This window comes from Dendroctonus ponderosae, unplaced genomic scaffold (assembly GCF_020466585.1).
Source record: "Dendroctonus ponderosae isolate FM_Combo_2020 unplaced genomic scaffold, Dpon_F_20191213v2 Dpon_F_20191213_1, whole genome shotgun sequence".
Classification (NCBI taxonomy): domain Eukaryota; kingdom Metazoa; phylum Arthropoda; class Insecta; order Coleoptera; family Curculionidae; genus Dendroctonus; species Dendroctonus ponderosae.
This window is the reverse complement of record NW_026017110.1, coordinates 27,165,736-27,172,794: the sequence shown is the minus strand read 5'-3', so window position 1 is coordinate 27,172,794 and position 7,059 is coordinate 27,165,736.

Sequence of the window (7,059 nt, the reverse complement as noted above, 5' to 3'; positions counted from 1 at the left end):
AGATCTTCGTCTTCTTAAGGTATCTTATCGTTAAGGATATTTGCTTATTTAATCTTATTTATGGCGGCTTTAAACAATTCTTCTTCTTAGTGGATTCTTTGATTTCGAGCCTCACGAGTTGATGTATTGTATTATGTGATAACTTTTCACTCCTGTCTATCTTTTGCCATCTTGAATGTTTGGCTGAGGTTTTTGCCGAGGAGCCGGTTATAAGATTCATATATCTCGTAGGCGCTCTTCTCCTTAATCTTTTGCCAGCGACTGTCCCTGCCAAAGTGAGCTTATGTACATCATTTCTTCTAACCACTTGACCAACGAATTCGCTATTTTTGCCGCCACCACAATGCTCAATCTCTTCTGAATTGGTCCAGAATAGATTGTTGCTTCTCTTCCCAGTTTAGGACACGCTCAGCATTGTGATGCAAGGCCAGCGTTCTGATCCATACCGGAAGACTGAAAACACCAAACTCCTGACCGGTCTCATTTTGGTCTTAAGGGATATGTGATCGCTTTTCTCTACTTTGGTTAGTTTGGTCATGGATCAGTCGACTTACCTCAGCTCTTGAGAAGGACGATGGCATCTGAACGAAAAGGCAAAAGGAGACCCTCCAACTTCTCCTAGCGAGACTCTTTTTAGGACGGGAACACCGGGGGCTCGGAGGTCGTCTGTCCCAACGAATGGGATTAGACCACCATTAGTCAAAAGAATAGTCAGTGATTACACGAGCCGAAATCGTCAGATACGGCTCTCCATGCTCTGGTGTAAAAAGATGAACAGGGATAACAAGATAAGGAAGTAATACTGGCCCACTTCTTCGACGTGGAAAGGGCTTTTGATAAGTCCAGAACAAGCAATATCTGCAATGATGGTGCGAAAAAAGCTGTCCTGGATACGCAATATTAGACAATAATTTGGTCTTTCGGCCGAATAACTATTCGCGCGGCAGCTGATAGAGAAATACTTCAAGAAATCCCGAGCTAATGTCTGAAGACATACAAGGCACCAGAAGGAGAAGAAGCACCGGATTATCAATTAATCATAGCGAAACAAAGATCATGCTCTTTACAAGCTGAATAAAAATAAAAGATTACGGGGCACTAATGTTACTAACCCACGTAGAGAATGTCATGCAGAAGACTATTGTCACTGTGTGGCACCTGCGATGGGAGCTGGGGAAAAACTGAAAATACTTAAACATTCGAAAATAAAAATTACGAAATCGAATATTCGATATCGAAAAAGTTCTCTTCTACAATTTTTTGATAAAAAGGCACAGCGGCAATGACGTTTTTTGCCATTAACAGATAGTTACAGGTAGATAGCCCTTGTCAATAACAACAATAATTTGTCAGACTGTGACTTACTTTGAATTTCCTTTCACGAATTTGCTGATATGCGATTAGTTCAGGGGAAATGCTACAGTAACATAGCAGAAGCTGAAAGAACTCACGCCAACAAAGGGCGAGGAGAGTGGTTCCAGAAAGATAGTGGACGACAATTGATGTTCGAGTTCCAGAATCAGGGCCTTCCAGGGGCACTCAGAGCACATTAACTGACACTTTCCCAAGCACCAAGTAAATACCGAGGAAAGGCGTTTGTACGATACACACAGCACAAGAAGATACAAATGGAGCACGAGTTAATTAACCGAATACGAGAAGCTAGTTGATGAGAGTGGATAATAAGGAGATTACACAGGCACTAACTTGTTTTTAGTTAACCGTTCAAATGTTTGGTGTTGAATGGATTATTTATGTAAACACATACAGAGACAAGTCTCTGACACAAAACCTCGCAGAATTCGAGGTTATGGGAACAGGTTGACATTTCGTCAACAAATTTTGTTGAATTTTACCGGAGTTTTAAATAATTACGAAGCAACAGGTATTTGCGCAATGTTAATTAGGCAGATTACATTGAAAAACATTGCTTTCGTATTTCTGATATAGTTTTTTTGTAAATTTCTCCGTTTTTAGTACCAATTAATTTATTTTACTATTTTTTCTGTACTTCTATAACAGCGCCAGACAACACCTCCATAAAAGGTTTTTGCTTTTACATAGAATAAGTGTAGTAGCCGTTGTAAATCGTCTTCATTCTCCGCTATGGGCGTCATCGGCATAACAGACAATTTTTATTTCACTTGTTGTGAGTGGGTATCCTCTCTCAGTGATTTTAACCGGGTTTATTATTACATTCATTATTAGATTGAAAAGTTGTAGGATTATGGAGTCTCACTATCGGATTCTCGTTGGTGTCAATTTTCTCTGACATCTTTTGGTTAACGAATATTGTAGATAGAGTTGTTGTTTCTATGATATTTGTGAATAATTTCATGTCTGAGGTTAGTAGGGTCACGCCTCTATACTTTTCTATTCTTTTTTGTCGTATTTTCTGAATATTGGGATGCTTGTGATTTTTTCCAATTATTTGGGACATTTTTAGTTGTTAGTAGCTTTTTAAGCTTGTAAGTAGTCCGGGTATTTTTCTGTTTTTAATCTTCTTTATCTGTTCCATCGTCATTATTTGAGATATTTTCGGAGGTTCTTCAACTTCTTCGCTTTCTTCAATAACATTTACATTGGAGTTCATCAATTTGTCGTGCTTGTGTATGTTTCACTATTTCGCTACCTTCTCTTTATCATTCCCCATGCCTTTCTCTGTGTCTGCGGTCAGCCTTCTGTATGCCGTCTGTGAACAGATGATGTTTTGTACGTCGGGTAGTATTTATATCTATTCTCGCCCGAAAACCTTCCTTCCTTAACTAGGCTTGGGACCGTGTTCACTGGACTTCTCGATTCATCCAGTTCCCACAGTAGGCGGAGTTATGTCGATCCTCGTCTTCAGACATTTCTTGCACGTAGTCTCTCCATCTCCCATGTTTATCCTCGACAAAAGACGCAAAGGCTTGTTTCCATTTTCCAGCTGCTTCTTTTGCTTTTTAATGTAAATTGAAGGAATCGTTTCTTTGTTCCAGTTCTTCAGTTTCTAAGCAACTTTCGTTTAGCCAAATTTTCTTGGCTTGCTATGTTTTTATTCTGATGTTCTTCTGCAGTTTTTTTGTACGTTGTTTCGTCTTTATTTATGTATTTTCTTCTTTTCTTATTGAAAATTGCTGAAATTAATTTACTTATTCAGTGAATATGTTAATAACAAATATTCCAATTTCTAATAAATATCTCTTTTACTTCAGGTTCAGCGTGGAGATTTTGTGTTTTGCACGGGCTTCTTACTAATGCAGGTTACGCAAGTGTTTGTTTTAGGATGGTTTGCAAATGACATCATAATGCTGGTACGACAAACATTTCAATTGGCGTGACTAAACATTTATTAAATTCTCCAAAATACTGTTCTAGAGTCGGACTAGGGCTGATGTTCTTTACAATCTCAACTGGTATTACCTGGACTTAAAAAATAGAAAACTGTTCCGTATGATGCTTATGCAGTGTCAGCAGCTTTCAGTGATATCCATTGGACCGTTTGGACCGATGACAATTGGATCCGATATATCTCTAAGCGCGCAAACTCACAAATTTCAGTCTTCAAAAATTCTAAACTTTTAGGTTATCAAAGCTGCTTACTCTTACATGATGCTGACGCAGTCATACAAATAGTTACTCACATTTTATGCCAGCAGCTTTTATATATTAATTTTACTGTACTTGAGTTGTAGCACATAAGCGTTATTAAATCGTTAGCTGTCTATAAAAATTTTATCAGAAAAGAAGGAAAAGAACTATGTTTATTTATAGTTGTTCACATTTATATCTATACGATTTTGCATAGTTTGAAGACAGTTTGGTTAAGTAGAAGCCGCCACATATGATACAGATAATCAATCTGTGCCGGAACTAGAACAAGTTCTTTATATGTCCTTAATAGAGACACACAGATAGTTGGGTAGAATTAAGTCCACACTAAACTGATGTAATAATTGAACCTTTATTCACCTACGCCGAACGTTTTCTGTAAATATATTTTATTAAATAATCAGCTGTTACTCATTCTTAAAGATTACTGGTAATGTTCCAGAAGATTAGCATATTAGCACAATATAAGTTTATGATAAAAAATCAACCATGCATGGCACCACCTGTTCGACTTTCGTTTGTGGTTTGCTTTTAAAGGGTGCTCTTCAAAAATTAAAATATGGGATTCTCCAAATTCATGAAATCTTCCATATGAGGCGCAAATCAGTGTGTCAATTAATACCGGAAAATTGTTTATTATTTGAAAGTGAAATAAGTTGAAAAAACGAAAAATTGTTGAAGAATCTTACAGTGATAGCATGTAAACTGCTGTGTGCTAGAATGTTATTTTGTGCTTGATACCTAAGGACAACCTTAAATATTTCGCGAGGATTTTTCAGAAATACTTTGAAACGATAATTTTTAGTCTTATAAGTACCCCGGCTGAGTAAATTAAATTCACAATCTCACACTGATTTATCAGTCTGCCTCGAGAATTCTAGGGGAGGCGCAAATTCGACCGCGACACCCATACAAAAAACCTAAAAAAAATAAACAAACTTAGCCGAAAAAAACGACGGGGTAAAGGAATTAAAATCGCAATCTATAATATCAGAACAATGCGTGTAGATGACCTTCTTGAGGGCTTAGAACAAGAACACCAACACACTAAATGGGATATTCTGGGATTGTGCGAAACAAGACTACCTGGCAAAAAAAAACTCTTTTGAAATCTAAACATATGTTATACCAAAGCAACACCCAAACAAATTAACAGAACGGAGGATTAGTCATTATGATCCACAAAAACATAAAACACCTACTCACAAAAATGAACTCAATATCATCTAGAGTAATGTATATTATTCTAAAACTAAACAAAAAGTAAGTAATAATACAATGTTACTCAAAAACCAGTACATCAGAGGACGAAGAAGATAAACAATTCTAAGTTTGAGCGAATTTGAGCTGTATGGTGAACTGGAGCTCCATTATATTATGTAAATACCACATTCTTTCCCCGGTATAATTAGGCTTAAATTTGACTAAAATGGCGATAATTTGCCAACGTCGCAAGCTGCATCGTTTCAAGCTGCAGTCCATGAGCGAATGAAAAATGGGTAGTTCTATTTAAAAAAATGCACTTTGTTAAGTAAAAAGTAATTTTTAAAATGTGCGCACTTTGCGCGTCAACAACTTTTATGAAACTATTTTTCGAAAGTTCAACACCAACGGAAATGGAATGGACTCTCACGCACTAAAAGACCATCCTGTATTTTGAGCAGAAGTATTGTTAGCGCTCAGACAAATGAAGAACAGGAAATCACCTGGGGAAGATCGAATAACAACTTATGAAAAAAATGGAAATGGACGAAATTAAAATGAGGGAGATGTATTAGAAAACGCAATTAGAATCCTTCTTAATAAATGCATTTACCAAGGAAAGATCAGCGAAACGTGGCAAAACGCTACAGTTATTTTGCTCTTCCAGAAGAGCGATACCGCAAATATGGAAAAACATCGACCAGTAAGAATCCTGTCGCACCTTTACAAGCTTATGACAAAGATTATTGCAAACCGCCTGTCAAGGAAATTTGATTTTTACTAACCAGTTGAACAGGCAGGTTTGCGAAAAGGTTTTAACACAACAGACCACCTACAAACAATCCACCACCTAATCGAGAAAAGTGTTGAATACTAGCTAGTCTCTGTTTATATGGCATTTATAGATTATTACAAGGCATTTCTGGATCATTAATAATTCGTTTCTAACAGCAATGGACACAGCTAGAATAGATACAAAATACTCCACCCTCATAAAATACATCTACGAAAAGGCAACAATGCAGATCAAATCCCAATCAACAGAGGCGTTCGTCAAGGCGACACTATCTCACCCAAATTGTTTACATTGGCCCTGGAAGATGTATTAAGAAGTTGCACTGGGAAGCAAGAGGTGTAAGGGTGGACGGAGTATACTTAAACCACCTACGCTTTGCCGATGATATTGTGTTAAGAAGCAGCGACCCCAGTGAAATAGAGATCATGGTGAAAGAACTCCAATTCTGAATTTCTGAATGAAGAGTTCATGCGGGTGGGACTAAAAATGAACCTGAATAAGACCAAGATCATGAGTGAAGATGACCTACATATAACAATAAGCCATCACGCGTTCGATACCATAAAAGAATACGTATACCTAGGTCATTTAATTAAATTGGGTATGGAAAATCAAACGTCTGAGATAACGAGGAGAATCCGACTGAGCTGGGCGGCATACGGGAAATTGAGATATCTATATTCTCAAAACCCAAAACATCCCTATCAATCTGAAAAGAAAAGTTTATGACTCATGCATCTTACCAGTATCTACATATGGGCTGGACGCTGTAACCTTAACGCAGAAAATGACACAACGCCTTAGAATAGCCCAGAGAGCGATGGAAAGATCCATGCTTGGAATACATATGGCTAAAAGACAAAATACGCAATACGCAAGTTTTAACAATCTTACGTTCTTCATTTGATGTAGCGGAATGAAATTTCAAAAAGCAAAGTTGTAGAGTCTTGCAAATCCAAAATGGTTCGGATCGCAGTACCAAAATGTAGGGTCTCTTTGGATACAATTATTGAGGGCAATTTTTTATCGGGCAAGTTCAAGTTATACCAGTTGAGTTCGGAAAGAACATCCGCTGTTTTTAAACTCTGTACGCAAAGAAAGAGGGTTTTGTGGCGGAGTCCAATGTGAAAAATGTATAAACCAGCCTCGGAAGTTGCTGTTGATAATTGATGCATACACACCTAAATTTTGATCTCGTTTGCCAGCCAACCCAAAGCAAAAACTTGTATGACTAAAACAACAAAGTAGGTCATAATAAAAAGAAAATCCGCTCCAGTTTAACCTAAAAATTTGATTATTTGTTTAGGGCAGTTTTTGGTATTTTACGCTATAAATTGATGCTGCTCTTGGTTTTTTTGGAGCTGATTTTGTCCAATATGTTCCAAAATCCAACAGTACATTTGCTCTATGTTTTGAGAGCGACTTACGCTGGTAAATTGGGTAGCGACTGAAGCAACATTAAAGGAGTT